This window comes from Pecten maximus, chromosome 11, assembly GCF_902652985.1.
Source record: "Pecten maximus chromosome 11, xPecMax1.1, whole genome shotgun sequence".
NCBI classification, from domain to species: domain Eukaryota; kingdom Metazoa; phylum Mollusca; class Bivalvia; order Pectinida; family Pectinidae; genus Pecten; species Pecten maximus.
The window spans coordinates 26,628,695-26,648,940 of NC_047025.1; the positions used below are offsets into that span (position 1 = coordinate 26,628,695).

Below are 20,246 nucleotides of genomic sequence, written 5' to 3' on the forward strand. Positions count from 1 at the left end.
GGAGCCTTTTTCAGAAATAGGCTTATTTTACCCCAAACTCAACGGTTGAACATTTTTTCATAAAAGCAGTCTTCTTGCCACATCAAGAATACTTTATATTGTCTAATAAGAGCATTTTTGATGTTTTAAATACCTCCTAATATGCCATATTTGTGTGATATCATTCACGACCGCCATTTGCAATTCAAGGTCAAAATAAAAACAGCGTTTATACATATAATAACGTCAAAGCTGGTCAAACCAATGCTCCTATTTTGTGCTTTAGACACTTGTGAGCAAAACGACATGGCAAGTTTGTGTAATATATGGGATACAAATGAGTTAATTATGTCACCCTGAAACATGCATTTTTCTTACGTTTCGTTGAAATTTACAAACAGCTTAACAAATTACATGTCAATAACAAGTCCCACGGTTTGCCATGATACATACTAAACGTTCATCATGTTACTTCTGTGACATTGCACCATAATAGGGATTTATAGGCCTGTAAAATATCAATGTTTTGACTGAATTTGCTGTTTAGATGCCCCTTAACGTGACTTGAGGAAAATCAAAAACAAAACATCCATGACGTTATTTATTCCTGTGCCTTGTCAAAGGACCCTTTAATTCTTTTGTTAATATTTTACCATTTTTTAATATTGTTTTTGGAAAATTATTTGTTGATATGTTGATAGTCTGCTGAATTGTCTAATGTAATAACTTGTTATACAAGAGTGAGACGGACAAAGGATGGTATGGAAATTAAAATCACAAATCCATCGTGAAATGCTTGGATATGTGCTCTCTAAAATATAATGTTCGTCTTTATGGAGTTTTAAACTAACGGATAAATCATCGTTAGAATGAGGAATGAAAATTCCTGCTGTGATATCGACATCGTTGCTATGCTGTATAAATTTTATAACACTAACTTTCTTCACTGACGTGTGTAGACGATCGTGAAGTACGATATCGCCTTTATCTGTATAGTTTATTTATAGTTTATAGCTAGATAACTCTTCTGAATATAACTGCAATAACATGGCTTAAGAAATCAAATCGAACAATTCATACTATGGTGAAAATTTTGTAATAAAACAGCGACTTCCTATTATATTGGTATCCTTTATATCTCATCTCGATAAATAGGATGATATTGGAAGTTCAGTAAGCTTCGCTATCTATTTCACTTCGATATTATAACATACATGACCAAGGTTAAGTACTTGGCCTTGGTATTATGCCTTTTGTATCTGCAAACAGCAAGACATGAAACTGACCATTATGAAAATGGCCATAACATGGACCCCGATTGTCCATAGAAAGCCGTTTATATTCCTAACAAAGGGCCCTGGGTTAGAAGTCATGCTGCTTACATAGTCAAAGGAGGGAATGCTAATTAGGTCTTCCTCTTCATCACAACACAAAAGGAAGCCTAGCCTAATTTTCAGTCTATAAAAGGCATTTCAGGACTGATTAACTGCAATACTTAATTGAGGATTAGTGATGTATTAGCTGTCATGGCATTCAAACTGTTTGCCTTTTACTGACATTACGATGAATACTGGTATTCTTCTATCAGTTCACATTAAGTTAATTTGAAACCGACTACCAGGTATAGGGCTACTTGTTATGGACAAACACATGATTTTGAAATTGACTTTAAGCTTCTGGTTTCAGTGCACACTGATCGTTGAATAAAGTCTTAAATATTCCAGCGGATACATGAAGAAATAGACTTTAACCATTCATCTAATTAGAGCTTCAGAGCGAGTGACCTAGAAGACTTGAGACGCCCCCTCCCGGCATCCAATTCACAAGGAGACTGTCCCCAGGTCAGACACGGCTGATGGTGCGTAGTAATTTTGGGTAGTTGGAAAGGACGCGATATTATAAATCAAGGGAAGAGTGATTATGTTCCAAAATTCAGCATTATAGTCGAGCAGCATTTATCAAGCCTTTCACTATTTTGATCTTTTTGAGAATCATTATCGTGTTTAAAGAGAAACACTGGCGTTACGGTCCAGCGGAGTCGAATAAATGTATGCTGATAACACCTAACCACCACACACGACTGCACATGTAGAACAGGACATTTTGCTTTTTATAATTCACAGTGCAATTATGTTGAATTTTTACTACAATATACACCGGAAGTGTATATTTCTTCATTAGATGTTGATCATTGCCTGAATAATTTAAACCGGTAACTTGGTTTTGACTTAGGGTATGGGGTTTTGTATGCATTTTAGTGTAATTTTAACTGTATAGCATCTAAGGACAAGATATAGTATATTCATTCAACAGTGCATCGTCGCTGCATTCCTGTTCATAAACCGTGGTAAGGTATGCAAACAGATATGAATGTGCCCAATGAGGCTTGTTTTGGTGAGTATTAAAGGTTTGGAAAATTGGGCTCATTTTCGTATCAGACTAAAGGTTGCACGACCTTTGCCGCACGTCGCCGCCAATGGGAGGAGTCGTTTAGTCAATATACACAATCTGCAATAACTCTTTCACCTTAAGTTTGAATTTGAGACACTGTTTTTAGAATGACGAACAATAGATAGGCACACATGTCTGTGTATCTATTTATTTAGTTTGGAGTTTAACGTTCGCGTCTTTGCAACAGCTAAGCTCATATAAAAACGGATGTCTACGGTAATACCGTTGAAAACAGAGGAAATGAAATGGTAGGTAGAAAAGAAAAGGTTTCAAAATGTCATGATGGGGGTCATATAAAGACGGATGTCTACGGTAATACGTTGAATGCAGGGGAAATGAAATAGTAGGTAGAAAAGTAAAGGTTTCAAAATGTCATGATGGGGGTCATATAAAGACGGATGTCTACGGTAATACGTTGAATACAGGGGAAATGAAATAGTTAGTAGAAAAGAAAAGGTTTCAAAATGTCATGATGGGGGTAAGCAGGATATTTTCGGTTTCTTCAGTGTGTCCTTAACATAGGTCAATAGGAAAATCATTTAATCTGCATAGCTTCCCACAGTATTCTTACCTCAACACTACCATACTTCATTATGCGACATATTTTACAAGTGAAGCAAACTGTCATTCCACAACCTTTTGTATTGTTTTGTACGAGATGGCTTCAGATTGTTCTTGGAGACTTACATCAGCTCATTGTCTGAAGTGGTCGTCTATTCTATTTCCTTTTACACGCTTTCTTAATTGAAGTGATAACTGATTTAATTGAATTTGATATCTAGATTTATATCTATTATATAACTGTTTTACATTTCTCAGTGCAGCTCATGCATGCGAATAGCGACTGCAATATGTCGGTGCTTCACATATTTCCTAAGCTTTATGTTGGGAACACGTGTTTCATCATCTCATGTTGCATTATTTCCGATTTATTCCTAAATGTATTGATATGTACTGTTGTAAACATATGTTATAAGACTTATTTCAGATCCGTAGTAAGGTAGCTGTTTGGTCAGGAGGTTATAAACGTCATGAATGATAACCGTCTATAATTCGTGGCTATCCTGTTACTGCTGAATCATTACAGTCCTGGTATCAGTTTTGTTGTGTTACAGAATGTAGTCCAGCTTTCACAAAATATTTAAAGTCGACAGTGCTCAGACTTACAGGACCCAGCGAGCTGTCTGGACCTAGATCTTTGACCTGTTAAGTATTCTCGAACAGACGATACGATGACAAAATCAGATGTGATCTGGTTTTTCTATCCCAGAATACATCGTTAGACAATTGCAAGTCTTGGTTATAATGAATGAATCATGATATTATAATTTTTGCCTAACAGTACTGGATACGGTTGTCAGGGTAGCAGTCTAATATCATACTGCGATTTAAAAATTAAAGTTCAGTACATTATTATTCTAGTTTCATGTGCATTTTGGTGTAAATTACTACAGGAGTGATTTTACGGTGGTCGGGTGTCACAGTCCTAACGCACTCTCACCTAGACGACCGGGTTCGATTCCCCAAATGGACGTGAAAAAGTACGAGGTCACCTGTCCTATCACGTGGGGATTTCACCGGGCACTCTGGTTTCTTCGCAATGTAAAACCCATCGTGCGCTTGTGAAATAATTAAAGTTCCCGTTAAAAAAAAAAAGAAGAAAAAAAATGTAATTGTCCTGTTTGATTAATAATACAGTGTAGTTATATACGGCTATTTGACATGTTTTATTCATAATAGTGAATATCGCATTTTAATATGATTTTTGTGATTAATACATAGCGTGTCAAATCAAGGATGTTATAGGCGTTATAAGTTTGGAATTCCAAAAAGGAAAGTCAGGCAATGTCAATGCGTTTATACCTATACCGGGTCCAGGCGGCGTACGTAACATCCGGACAGACCTCATCCGAATCGGGCCTGATACAGTGTAAATGTTTTAAACGTGGATAATTTGCCGTCGTCATATACGTATAATACATGGTATGTACACTAGCCGATACACGTACATTGTAACCACTAATTGACAGGTTTGCTATCAGAAAGGCCAGGTATCGAAAACTTTTGCGCGAATCATTTAAACTTGGGTGTCGGTAGTAGTCGATTAGAAAGATCTGTGTTGATTATAAAGCACAGTAGTGGTTTGATTTATTGTTGTATCAAAACACCAATAAAAATCTGAACGGAAAAAAATAAGACAAACAAGTGGAATAACAACCAGTGACGTCATTCTCGCGGGACGGGAGATTGACGAATGACACGGTGTAATTAATGAGTGAACATCACAACACGCGGTAATTATATGAGCCAGCGTGACCTCTATTGAATTGTACATCGTAGACAATACTCGACGGAGATTTTGTGAAATTGCTGAATCATGAGTCATTTTAGAGGGAACTCGGGATGATTCCAAAACGGCAGATAATAAAGTGCTTTTGTGTCGAGTTGGAACAGAATAGAAGGAAATTGCCAAGTCGTTTCCCCCTTGCAGAGTCAAGGTTACAAATCACTTGTAATATATCGGATGTAAGGACACCCACGATGCAGGAGCACCAGGAAACCTTGTAATCCGGTTCGCAACAACACTTACCGTAATTTGTTTTAAATGGGCGGGTCTCGTTAGCACTGGCAGTGCAACGCGAGAAGACGTTTTTTTACATGCTTTTTTGTGTGAAATGTCCATTTAGATATATGAATATGCGTATCGGTCTCCATTTACCGTTCCTTACTTATTCTCAGACCGGTTTTACGCGTTTTGTTTTTTGGGGAATTAATTCGAGCATTGCTTCATTCACATTTCCTTGGAATTTTAGCAGTGTTCTAGTCATGTTGAATGATTGGATTCTTCCTCAGTAACGCGTAAACTACCAAGTTTGAATTCCTGTGAATATGAACCTGTGTACGATATTTTGATGCTAATTTTATAGCTTTAAATTTCACAATAACACATTAATATACCGATGACTATAACTAGTTTTTGGTTTATTGTTTATATAGTCATGGCATCAGGCTCTGGATTTTAATTTACTTAAGGCACCTGTACACCGAATCATGAATATAAAACCTTTCTAAGCAACTGTTTTGTCCTTCAAGGACTCGCCGTTTTTCCTAGGGGTCTAGAAAACTGTCTTCCTGTCCCTAAGTTTTTGTAAAGATTTCACCCACTTCTAGCTTATCTCCTCCAGTTGGAAACTCTAGAATCAGACATATCACAGAGACCAATATCATAAAGCTCTATTGTATTTATGGTTTTAATATTCTAGAGACAGGGGCCACTGGGTTCAAAAGTGTGGAAATCAAATAGAGAAGTTAGAAATACCATAACGGGTCTGAAAATGTTTATAGCAGAGCAGTGAAGGTTCCCGTAAATTAATCAATTTTATATTTCCATGTATGACTTTATATTTTCTATCTATGACTTTATATTTCCATGTATGACTTTATATTTCCATGTATGACTTTATATTTCTATCTATGACTTTATATTTTCTATCTATGACTTTATATTTCCATCTATGACTTTATATTTTCTATCTATGACTTTATATTTCTATCTATGACTTTATATTTTCTATCTATGACTTTATATTTCTATCTATGACTTTATATTTTCTATCTATGACTTTATATTTCTATCTATGACTTTATATTTTCTATCTATGACTTTATATTTCCTTGTATGACTTTATATTTCCATGTATGACTTTATATTTCCATGTATGACTTTATATTTCTATCTATGACTTTATATTTTCTATCTATGACTTTATATTTCTATCTATGACTTTATATTTTCTATCTATGACTTTATATTTCCTTGTATGACTTTATATTTCCATGTATGACTTTATATTTCCATGTATGACTTTATATTTCTATCTATGACTTTATATTTTCTATCTATGACTTTATATTTCCATCTATGACTTTATATTTTCTATCTATGACTTTATATTTCTATCTATGACTTTATATTTCTATCTATGACTTTATATTTCTATCTATGACTTTATATTTTCTATCTATGACTTTATATTTCCATGTATGACTTTATGTTTTCTATCTATGACTTTATATTTTCTATCTTTGACTTTATATTTTCTATCTATGACTTTACATTTCTATTTGTGACTTTGCAATAAAATATGATGTTTGACTTAGTCAGTGTTTAAGCTACTGAGTTACCACACTTGTATGTATAATAGATGGACTGGCTAAAATGAATAGCTCGTGCTTAGGTTACTTTTGATATTCAGACTGCCTGGGGCTCACACAGACCACATGAAAGATAATTATTTTCTTAAAAGTTGAATAGATGTTTTCATTTAATGATTAATAGTATTGTGATTTGTCATGGAGAAATATCTGTGGTTTTTTCTCCTACTCAGCTTGTTATTGGTGTATGGGGCTTTTGGAACCACAATACTAATATGCTTTGTCATGTACTTGTATATTTGTGAATTAATTATTTCCCCAACACAGTTAACGTCTCAATTTTACAGACCACGTCAACGACGGAATTTGACAATCCCAAAACTTCTGTGTCATCAAACCTTTGGCATTTAATGTATGAAATAGTGTTATCATTTCCGAATCAATATTTGTCTTGAAGGGCCCTGATATAATAGCAATGGAAAATGAAAACTATATCTTGTTTCTGTTATCATACTGTGTCAGAGTTGTAAATGGGCTTTAAGTCTCAGGACGCGGAGAAAGATATTTTTTCCATAACACGATGTTTTTAAGCTCAAAGGCTTAAATGATCTAATACACAGGTGCGTCTTGTGTTTGTCTTAGACTTACCTTACCGGAATACGAATTGTCTGGTGTTATGCTTCTGCTCACGCATTTTTCGGTTCACCAGAAAATTACCCATTTAGTAAGGTGATATGTGTATTTTCGAAGATCTGAGATTACAAAAGGGTGTTTTCTTTTTTAGTTTAACTGGTTTGTGAAGAGTTTTACAATTTATTTCTCTAGGACGTGTTAAATTATCACTTCAACGCTGTCAAGTCAAATAAAAGGGAATGGTGCGTAAAGAGACATACATATTACATAAATATACTAATCATTTAATCAAACACCTGGGATACTTACATTCTATTTGATAATTTATATATGGTACTCAATGACATACGTGCGCTGTATTTTATATTATACTATACAGCGTACATTCTATCGGTAAATAACGCGGCCAACCGTTTAGTAATTGTAGCACGGGTAATTTAATGTATTTATCGCTAATTGAAACGGTTAATTTGGAAGGACTTGATTTAATTCATTGTCCGCACACCTGGGTCATTATGGTGTGCTAAAAGGTATAATGATATCAAATGGCTAATATAGCATAGCTGTGGTGGCGATTGAAAGATCCGCCAGGTTGAATGACAGGACAGATGATCATATCTTTATTTTTGACAGATTCTGCAAAGACACAATAACTAGTATTTATGATGTATTGTTATTATGTTATTGGTAATAAGCAATCACACACATCGTTTTTTTTCCCTAATTTTGATAAATGATGAATATTCCGAATGGACCTCAAATACTATTTCAACGCATTGTTTGATATTGACGAATAATCAAAACTATTTAAAGATCTATGAAGGGTAAAAAATAGGTTTGAAGATCGATCGATAAGAATGTTTAACTGAAGCCAGCCTACCGGTTTGCACACTTAATAGTTAATAGTGCTGTCAGACTGGAATGTCATCCAAAAGACGTAGCATCTTACTCCACCCATTTACGCGATAACAACATCGTGTAAATCAGTCGTTACCCATCGCGCAAAATAATGAGAGTTAAAAAAGGAACGATAACTCTTCTATCAAAAACTTTAGGAATTTATGTTATGACCTTTAATTTATGTCATGCCATGACATGAATAGAGTCCAAATGAATTCAGTTTAATTTGAAGTACGAAGCTATACATAGGTTGGGAACAATGGGGTATGTGGTCATAGTTCGGAATTTCAATCTGATGTGCATGATTGTCTTAAACCTCCTCGAATGTCTGCATCAACCAACTAGATGGAGCAGTATGTACAAGTATAAATGCATCGATTTGGACACTTATCTAGATCATGTTAATTACTCCCAGTTTAAACAGGCTAAAAAGTTATATTTATTGTAAAACCTTAACAAGCTAAGATACTTAAAACTTGGAGGAAGTGAATCTAATGAAATAGGCGTGTTTAATACTTGGCGTTATTGATCTCCCACGCACACATGTCGGTAATGCAAAAAATGTGAACATTTCATGGATACCAGCACGTTCCTGTTAAAGTATATGTAATTAGTCACCAGTTCGTATAAAAACTTCACCTCAGGGGAAGCAGGTTTTCCACCAGCGTTACTGATCCATATATACTATATTAATTAAGTAGTTCGTGAACCCCCACGCATTGAACGACATCTAAAACTGGTGCTCCGCATCTGTATCTCATACCAGGCACACGTAAGTCTCGTCATAGTTCATGTGGGCTCCACGGGGGTTTGTCAGTAACTATATGACGTAAGAGGTGGTGCCTCAAATGGTACAGAATAAATATAATATAGGTAGCATTTTGTTAGCGCCTTTCACGCTGATTAATTCATCATCGCGCTTTTCTGTATAAATTCGGTTGTGAGCTTAACTTTGAGTGCGCCAAAATAAATATATTAACAGTATTTATTTTCTTTTTCTGTTGTTTGAAATCGGGCAATATATTGATCATATCAACATATACAGACGAAATCAAAAGCTACATGCTCTTAAACACCGTTTGTGAAAGTTGTTCTTTCCTGTATATGTATGCATGTATGTGTGAGATAATGATGTATACCACCCAGTTAGGTATTTAGAAGTAAGTTGTAATTCCCAAAGGTTTCACTTCCAATTCATAACACCGGGGTTGAGACCTTTCACCGCGCTTTCGTAAATACAGTAATAACGCTGTCACTTTGATATAAAACTTTAGACAATGTATTTGATATATGTTTATTATTTTCTCTCTCACATTTCATAGTTGGATTTCAATCTTAGTTAGGGACCTTTAGGGGAAATCTGGTTTAAACCTAAACAATCCTTTAATTAATATTCCTCTCGTCATTACGCAGGTGTAATGGATTCAATTATTCTTGCACATCCACGTGACTGCCAGGTATTATCATTTTGTACACACGTGAATGAGAGAATCAAAGTACCACTCACTGCAGGCTAACCCTTAATGTCTTTAGCTAACATCCTTCACCTTTATCTCCAATGCTGCTTACGTCAATTTGTCTTATTCTATCAAAATCACGTTTTTGTGAAGTACATCTCTATATTTTGTAACGTACGGTACATAAATTACAATGTATATCTGTAATTTAATCACCTGTGGGAGGCAAGTCGGGCAAACTTTTCCTCGTAATTGGCATTTTACATTTCCAAGCTCAACACTTTTCGTTAGATATAGGAGGCATATAACCCGTATACATAATTGGAATACCATATGATGAAAGGGATTCGTGATGTTATTGCGGCGGATAAACGGTTACTGTATTTACTGGTTACTACATACCGATGTTCCATCAGAACCAAATGTCAAAATTCTATACTCATCAATGTTTTAATGGAATTTTAAAACTCATTTTAAGGTTTTTTTTTATCATACATAAGAGGTAACCATAATGACTAAACATTCCAAATATTTAAATAACCGAAATGTTTCATTTTAGATTTTCCTTCGGGTCACTAATCAAATAACCCTTGCAGATGTCGAAGCTATCAAGCCAGGCAAGAATGTGGTGAATTTGAACACGAATACTAGTCAAACATACTTCAGTCAATCGGTCGCCATTTTGTTTTTTAATTTAGCATCAGGACCGTTATCTTGATTACATGATCTATTTGACGCTTTGATGTTGGCGCGTTTTGAAGTTCCTGTAGGCTTCTTGTTGCCAATTGGTGATCCTTGTTGAATTTAATATACAAATAATTCTCCCCGATATATATTCTTTTCTCATTGACGCTTTTGATATAAAATGATTTATGAACTTTTCTATAATTATGTTTAGAGGATGTTATTGCTGTATGTAACGATGGTAATGATATGGGACATGGCAAAGTTTAAGTGATTTAATTCGTAAGCAGATAGCTTTACTAATGCATATCTCGTTATTTACGTTCATTCTATTTCGCAATATTTCGTAATACATTTTGATAACGGTCAAACAAATTCCAAATACATGTATTACTCATTGTACTAAATAAAATAAATATATACGAAATTGTTATATAGTGATCATCAAAAAACGACCTTCATACTAACAAGGCTTTGTAAGCACATATGTAGGTTTAAGGAATAATTGAGTAGACACAGACGTTGTAAGTGCTAATTTACATATCTAATACTATTGGCCCGAGGCAATGCTCATTTTAATGCGTCAGGTTTTGAAGATGGGTTAAAATATTTACTACAAATTCTGATAGATGTAGAGGATACACATATCTTCACCTTTTATCTGTTTCAGAAAGTTCCATTTAGTCCTGACGCGAGATCCTTCTGATATATTGTGTCCTCTTTTGAAAGAGACACACGTCTCCTTCAAGTATGAGTCATATTTATATGCTTGAAGTGTTGGGATTTGCGAAATTTACGACCTGTTGGACTGACATTCGGAGCTAACTCTCCTGAAGATTTTTCATGTACTAACAGATCGTATAATTACATTATGGCATTTATGGGTATAACAATTTTTCGTCTTTATGTTGCAATTTAAGTCTCAGCCAAAACACTGTATTGCTTTTGCCAATAATTTTAACATCGAATAAATACATCAGATACGTTTAATTTGACATCCCTGTAGTAACCCACTTGTAAGCTATTAAAGTCTGCTGCTGGTTGTTATTTATAGGCAAATTGTGATTCGTTTGATGCAGCTCGTTTTGAAAGATTGGAGAACGTTGATTTCAATATTGATGTATGCTGAACTTGATGCTAAAGCAGATCACAGATCCTTGAAAATAAAAAAAAATAAATAAAAAAGTACAAGATATAACCAACCTGGTACAATCTAAACTTTAAAGAAACACTGCCGGCGACACTGACGAATTTGTATTGTGTGACCTGTTACGATATGTTATATGTTGCGAAATGCATTTGTATTAGTGGCACAGACAGTATACGTATCATGTATAAATGCATTCATGTCCTATTTCCGCTGACTTGACACGGTGGACCTGGCCTCAGGAGAGTGTCAACACAAGTCTGACACACAGGCGACACTCTTAACCTGTGACAGTAGTGTTATTGGCTGGTCCAAACAGAAATAAATGTGATGATCCTCAACACACTTATTACGCATAATCATCACAATGTTGGAGATGCTTGCTCAGCGGCCATCTGAAATACTCATAGCAATGAAATAAAAGGTAGCGAGTCAATATATCATATTTTCAAATATCAAATTGCGCCCGATACATTTAATCTTAATATTGGTTATTTGCTGGAATTGATTGTAAACAAATCGCATCGCGTCTTTAATTGATAAACGTGGGTATTCGTTCGACTTTATTGTTATTATAATTATATATACTTATTTCTATTTCTGCTCGTTATAAGTGTGATAAACCTATTTCCCGTACGGGCTTAACTTGTGTCTGGGATAGGAGGAAATACGCGAGTCATTACCGATATTTCGTATTTTGTGTTGAATTTATTTCTTCGTAATCTCTGTCTTGTTAAACTACCTATAGTTTACTAGCGGTTCCTGCTGTGATAACATGTATATCATACACACCTGTACTTATATGTGTTTTAAAGGTGAGGCGAAGCGACATTCTATATACAGAAACACGAATTGAAGACCGGTTCAAATGTATGTCTTACTGTGATGCTATTAGCCCAAGGCTCTTTTTTAAAATTCTCAATTTGAAATGATATAAGAGTCAAATCTGGCGATCTCCCTGTACATAATTGTTTCACACAGAGGGCACCAGTCGGCTCCCCGTACTGCTGAATAGGTTCAATATTTAGAAAACAGGAGCAAACTTGAAAGACAGTAACTCAATTTCGAGAATTGTATGTTACATTACACTTCTACAAATACGGTATCTAGTAAAACACGGCAAATGTCCTACAGGAGTATTTCAAGATTGTAACCATTATTTGGCAACAATTTATCCCGGTACTGTACTCTATGTGGAATGTGAATATGTTAGCTACAATAAACATTCCTACTATACTTATTTGAAGCATCTTACCGCTTTGCTTAAGAACATAACCCTGTCAATCTTATTACGAATTTACTCAAGGTAACGCAAAAGACTCAAATAATGTGTAGGTCTCCAACTTAGATATCGTCTCTTTGTCTGATTCTCAAACGAAAGAAAACATAACTGTGGAGGCAATGATCCGAGTTTTGCCATTGGTAATATATATAAGTCCAACACGATGTAATATTATTTGGTTTTGATCTCTAAAGAATTATCTTTCTCCTTCATGACTGAGCAAGTAAGAAAATATATTATACGTTGAAATTTTATTTTAGTCGAGAACAAACGAACGCAAGTGCGTACAGACAAAATGAAGCATATCATGTTTGACAATATAGTAACAAAGTATTCTGAGTTAACACGTTAAAGAAATGAGATTTACATTACTGCAGACTTTAGACTACACCCAAGTGTGTGAAAGCAAAATAGGTGAGCAGGTGCGTTCGGCTAGGGGCATGGGTCTCCGTAGAAATCTTACGGGTAATCTTAATAATTGTTCTTTCTGCAAATATACAGTATGTATTCATACATCTATGTGTAACGACAGTGTGTACATTTTATACATTGTAAAGATATGTCTACTACATGCTTTATGTAAGATTGCCATTGTATTTATGTAAAGTATCTCAAAGTTGAGTACGACTGTAATTTAACTATTCAAATAACAATCTTTGAAATGACGTAACTATCAAATTTCATTTGATCGCTTAACGACGAAATTCCACTGATTATATCAAAATGTTATAAAAAAGATTTAGCTCAGTGTATATGGGCCCATATTGTTATGGACGAAAATGAGGTCTGAGTAGTACACTCAATCATTCGGGGCTTATAACTTGTCACTTATAGAGGAAGGAATTTCGATATAAAATAACAATAGCAGTTGTTGTTTGTATGCTATGCAAGGGGTTAACTACCTTCAGTTTGAATGACGTGTTATCAATTAATCATTAGGAATAGGAAATAAGGAATGTTTTTGTCGATGGAGAAAGCTACAATTTATTACAAAATATGGTATACATTTTCCTGGTATCACGGGATACAAATGGAGTTTGTCATGCTTTTTTTAAAGTGAAAATCCGTTGATCATGGAGGGTAATAAAGGGGTTTTCTACAGAAATGTTTATGAATTTTGCTAAAAGCAGAATGTATGTTAATGTTTTATGCATGAATGCAAACGGCATATTTGTTTTATATATATCATTCATTTCAATCGCACATCTGTAATAGATGTTAGACACTTGAATATTTCAGTTTTTAAATATTCATTGCCTGCTAGTTATCTGTCCTTGCCGTTATATAATCATACATATTCATAGAATTTACAAAGCAGACATACATTTTACCTGAATTTTTGAAGTGAACAGGTCAACACTATAAATTTATAAAGTCCATGTGGGCCACACAGTCTCGGCCTAGGGACAAGATGAAATATAATATCCTCATTGTTATAAATGTCTATTTGGCCCATTAAATGTGCCACACTAGACACTTTCAAAATGTCGAAGCTTCTATAAAATCTTGAGTTATTAGGATAGGGGATAGGGCGACGGATACAGATACGATCAAAGGATATTCTATAGCTTACAAATAGACGATGATAAGGGCGCTACAGGGCAAAACAGGACAATACACAGAGATATATAGTTTATACACCGATTGAATATATATTTAATGTATAATACAATGAGAGGGAAGAATGTGCCACTTTGAAGGTAATTTTGATAGACAGCTAACTCAGGAATACTGGGAAGCTATTGATCAGTAGCTCAGTTTCCTTCTGTATTTATACTTTATACTTTATGTAATCTTAATCTACTTTCTCTGCCCTTCTATAACATATAATTGTCTCCTGGCGCACCTTTTAGCAATTAATGAAACTTATTTAAATCGATTGTCAAGTCTTCAGTGACACTGGGTAACACTACCCTTATTAACCCTCTTTGCCATTAGATATAACGTTTTATCATAACACATTGTTAACATTTTTTTTATTGAAAAAGCTACCATATAAGCATTGATATACAGCAGGCTTTATGCGGGTTAGGGTGCACAAATGTATCGTATATTGTAAGTAACTTGCGAATGTCCAAACTTGGAATTTGATTGGGGTTAGGGCATCCCTCGTTCGATATTGATCAGGTCTTGTGAATTTCCGCATCTTTATCTTTTAGCATTACAAACCAGTCATAGAGGTACGAAACAGCTCACTTAAGTACTATACCTACACATGTATTCCATAATTACTTATTTTATTTGTCAGATGCAGTTGTACTCATTAATCGGCATAGGAATATGTGTCATATCTATTTCATGCATAAAGATACTATTCTTACCATTGTATGTATTTTATAAGATAAGAAGTAGTAAATTCAAGGTTTGGATTTGGATTTCGAGAAAAGATGTTTCAATGACAGGAAGACACCAGGAAATCTTTGTCAATTGAGTCGGTTGTTTTTGAAACATAAATGGTGTAAAGAAAGTGTAGATAAACGTACTGTATACGATGGCGATCTATCATCTAAAAAACTTCGTGTAGTTCATCTTAATGGATTACTTTGAAATCACGGTATTCTGTTTTGCTGAATCTGTTGTTCCTATTGAAGAGATTCTGCTTGCTTTAGGATCACTTTGATGTTTTGTTTGCAGCATGTGCACTATTCGCTTTAGCTTGTTTGTACGCAGGTTTGCGAGATAACACATTTCCCAACGACCACCAGGAAATGGTGTATTAGAAATCCGAATGAAATAACGATTAATGCACGTCATAAAATGGGGTTTTCTTTTATGATGGTAATATGATGTTTTTATCTGATCGGCTCGGTGCAATGGGTGCTAGATAATATCAGAAAGTAGATGAGTATATCACTTTTACTTTTGCCTTGAAATGTGGCGGGTAGTTAGGAAATAAACAGCCTGTGACATTATATTATGGGATAAAAAACCGAAGGACAACATACCTCAGATGTATGGGGAATAATTCGTAAAAATAAAAAGAGTCGCTCTAAACATGGTAAGAGGAGTACCTAAGTGATAATGTGTGTAAAATGATGGGGCACAATAGATTCTTTGTGTTAAATCTCAACGCATGGTGATACCTAACCACTTGATGGTAGGAGACGCAGCGTAAGTACCCGTAATTGCTCGAAGGATAAACTGTTTAAGTGTGTATATATATACCTACACTCTGTCCAACTACCCGATATCATATTCTCGATTGGTCCCCTCAGATTGTCTAGGTGTGTATCAAAAGTTTTCCGCTGAAGCAGTTCGTGCGTTTAGTACCCTGTAATCTGTCTTAGGCTTTGCTGTTGGGAAATGATGCCTAGATACGCATGTTATAGCCATGGATATTATATTACAAACGATCTGTCGTAGACCTATAAGGAGGAAACAAAATCTAAATGTTAAACATTGTAGTTTTCGAAATCTTCTGGTTCATGCCATATAATATATTGCGACATATATTTAAATGCGGGTAATTTTTTATCTAAAGTTTTCATCCACACCTGTTTCAAGTCATCACAAGACGTTGATCATGTGTGTCTGGAATAATCTTAATTAAGCAATTAACCTTGCAAAATGATGTCATCATATCTCATTTTAATTACAACTGATGTCCGTCATATTTCTCAATTTAGAAATGGGTTGTAAATATTCTGTCATTTGTCGTAGTATAATATATTCTGGCTGTCTGGCTATCTTGAATAATGAATCCTCACTTGGTAAGTATATTTGAAATTGTATTTTAATTAGCTTTATTTATGTACTGTCCTTAGTATGACTCATTCTTCAATTAAACAAACAGTTTCAGAAATGAGTCATTGATATTCGTACGTGTGTGACATAACGATAAGCCACGGATATGTGTTAACGACGGTAATACAATAAATGATTTCAGATACATTTACAATAATTAATCTTCCATTGTTTGTATGCGAACGCAACTTTCTGATTGTTTGAGTTTTTTTCCATACCTCTATATGGAAAAAGTAATTGGCGCGAAAAACAATGAAGTTGCGCATTGATTTGTACATAAGAAAACCTTATTAAATAAGTAAAAGTGTACATCTTGGTGCAGTTGCACCAAAAAGACAAAAACAAAATTAATGAGTGTCTAGTTTTTGTGTCATTACATTCTTGTATGTTGTGTTTGTATGACAAAAAGGGAAACGTAGGCCTGACATCCTAAATGGACGGCCATCGAACAACAGTTAGCTCTTATAAAAATAGTATAAAAAATACATCGTTAAACTGAATCATGTTGCTTCCGTGTATTGCGCGTAGGAAAGAATACCTACCACGAAATACATTAGTGTAAATCAACTTTGAATAGGTATCGTCAGTGATGCTAGGGACCATAAGTCTTGAAATCAAGAAGGGAAGTCAGAAAAACAAAAACGTACATTAACTAAGTAAAACTTTAGAAGTGATAAACCCCCCAAAATATATGGATTTCCTAGTTTGTCTATAATAGCCTGTTACCCTTAATGAGAAAATTGGCAATGCCTAAACATGAACAAAATCTCCTTCTCAATTAAGTTTTAACATCAGAACTTAAATATACATATTTTACGAGCAATCGTGATGTTGTCAGAAATTTACTTCAAGTTTGTAGTGATTTATCTAAGTAATTTGAAATTGCACATCTTGCTACAGTGTGTAGTGGTCGATGAGGTCGATGCGTTCGTATCAATTCCCATCGATCGTTTTATGTCTTATTACTGGCGATTCACATGTTTGTGGGAATAAATCTCGCAAAACAAAAATAACTTTTTGACGTGAGTACAAAAACACATACACGGCGATTGGTGATTGATTTGGTGTCTGTACACCTGTGAACCCTGTCTGTATTTGTATTCACTTTCTATGGATAAAAACATGACACCTACAAAGGTATTATGTAACTGCCACACAGGTCGTATGGATTTCTCTACGGCGAATTCATTGACATAATATAACTAACCTCTGTTTTATTGATGTATACTGGCTAGCCATTACAACAAAATCATTTTTGTTACCTTATCTTATGCTTTCTCTCTTAGTCTTAGGTTTACAGGTTTTTCGAAGACCGTCTCACGCTTTTCTTTAACCAAAGTAAGTGCGAATTACGAAGGAATTGACGAAAGTGAGTTTAAATTTAGATAAATATATTTTGGATACGATGATTATTTTATTTATGACCTGCTGGGAACAGTTCACACTGCCTGTAAATATTACACTATTTTATAACGAAGAATGCATGTTTCTTAGTTACATTATAAATTTGTAAGTATAATTTAAGTAAGAAAACAAAGAACATAATAACTCAGTGTGTCTTCGCGTATTCAGATTCTTTCGAATACTACCTTTAGACATAAGAGTATTTTAATGAGCTCGAATTTTACCGCATTATTGAACCTTGACAGCGTGAAAAGCTCTAAAATAATATGACCACTGAAATAAGAAGATTTGCAGTACGTCATAAGGGTGTATTATTGGAAATGGCATTCTACAGTTAAGTGACTGTAAAATGAATAATTCTTACTGCTCTCATAAAAATATTTGGTCATTCACCGGATATACTCTCATAGAAATATTTGGTCATTCACCGGATATAGGTTGACATTTGAAGAAAAACATCTTAATGGCTAAATATCATTCCACGTCATGGACGCATGCCGGAATTTTGTTATTCTGAAGCTTATAACCTCTTCAGCGTAATTTGATTTATTAATGAAAACATTGTAAAGGCATACCTGCTTTGAGTAGGGACTTCAAAGTGTAAGAACACATATACGTAAAGTACACAACAGGAGGTCACAAAGGTAGATCTCAATCCTTGTCTATTCAGCAATCTCTACGAGGTCTTAACATACTGCACTTGAATGAAATCCTAAACCCAAGTCATTGTTATCACAAGATCTTAGATCAATTAAATAGACCACTCCAAAATATCAAGACGTCCCAGCCTAGGTTTTTTAGGTGAAGTGTGTTTGTGTTGGTATTTATAACTGTGTTGAAGTAAGACAGCTGTCGGGAAATTGACTTCGTGATTTTAAATGAGGAAGATTGTTTTGTTTCCAGCCTTGAAAACGTATTCAATAATGAAGACGATTAACCATAAATGCGTTTATATTTTATGAGACAATTGATCGCATTCAATGGACTATATGCCCTATCCTATATAACTACTACTAGTTTAAACAGTCCAAACACTTTGTATTTTAGAATTTGATAATCTCGATCTATCATTACTGTGTAAAATAAGAGCACAATTTGTGATGTTAGTCTTCATTTATCTTCATGTAGTAGGAGAAAGGTATCGTCTAACTTGTACCGGTCGATAATTGTATAACATCACAGTGTGTAACATCAGGGTATGATGTCATATCGTGTTCATTTTATTTCATGCAAGATGAGAAACATATTATTGAACTTGTAATGATCGCTGAAACTCGTAGGCTCTTTAGTTACATTAATAGATAATTTATAAATACTAATTAATTAAAACTTAATTATTTGATTAAGTATCGTTGTATGTGATATTTAATATAATATAAGACACAGAAAGGATATTCATATCAGTGAGAATGATAGTGAAGTCTTACCAATAAAATACTATGGCAAACAACAGTGGACAATGAATAGGTTTAATCATTATTCATAATTTTGTTCATATTTGCAATACTGTTATTGAATTTCAGCTTTAATTACGGTTCCGTTTCTGTTAGTACGAGGCAGGAAACTTTTACTTGCATGCAAATATTAGCACGAACCCACGTGTATCATAATGTGTATTTCATGAGTACACACTCACATTTTCAACTTGAGTTTTATTCACTGTTGACCTTCTGCATCAGAAGGCTACTACATAGATTTGTTTAATTCACAAAGTAGACAACCACCTTGAAGTATACTAACTACGTATACGTGCCTTGTATACTGACCTATGGTAAATATTCACACAATTGTTACAATATTTGTCGAATGCAAACACCCACCATTATAAAATTGTATATCAGGTAAATTACCTGTAATTTAGGCTTGATTCTAGCACACATTCCGCTGGATTTGTGTTTGTTTTGTAACGCAGACTTAAATTGAATTCAATGATGAAGGAATAATTATTGTTCGTCACTATTAAATACAGGAATACATATGCTTATATACGAAATATAATCATGAAGCTGACAAGGGTATTCATTTACAAAACAACCGGTAATTAATGCTTCTACCTGATAGAGGATTGTATCACGCTACCTTGAAAATGATACGAATTTACGTCACTTAGTTCACAAGTAATGAATTGACAAACATATCAGTGGAAAAAAATGGAAATTTAATGTTGTAATTTGCAACCTTGATGCTTTTTCGTATGGCAATAGCTATAAGTCGTTGTATATCATTTAATCAATTATTTATTATTATTATTATGATCGCGGCATTTTGGTAATATCCAAATTTAAGACTGTTGTTATATCTAGATATATATTGTGATTTTTTAACATAAAAATAAAATAATGACACTCCATGATATCAGCCTTCGGAAAAGGACCCACAAGGATTCGACAATCAATATATATATATATAT

At 34.3% G+C, this 20,246-nt stretch overlaps 2 protein-coding genes across 2 annotated transcripts in view; one reads left to right on the forward strand and one right to left on the reverse strand.

Annotated features, from left to right (window-relative positions):
- LOC117337744 overlaps window positions 1-20,246 on the forward strand; it is a 59,201-nt gene that overhangs the window by 15,285 nt on the left and 23,670 nt on the right. The window lies entirely within an intron of this gene.
- LOC117337740 overlaps window positions 1-20,246 on the reverse strand; it is a 30,614-nt gene that overhangs the window by 9,525 nt on the left and 843 nt on the right. The gene's annotated exons all lie outside the window — the stretch shown is intronic.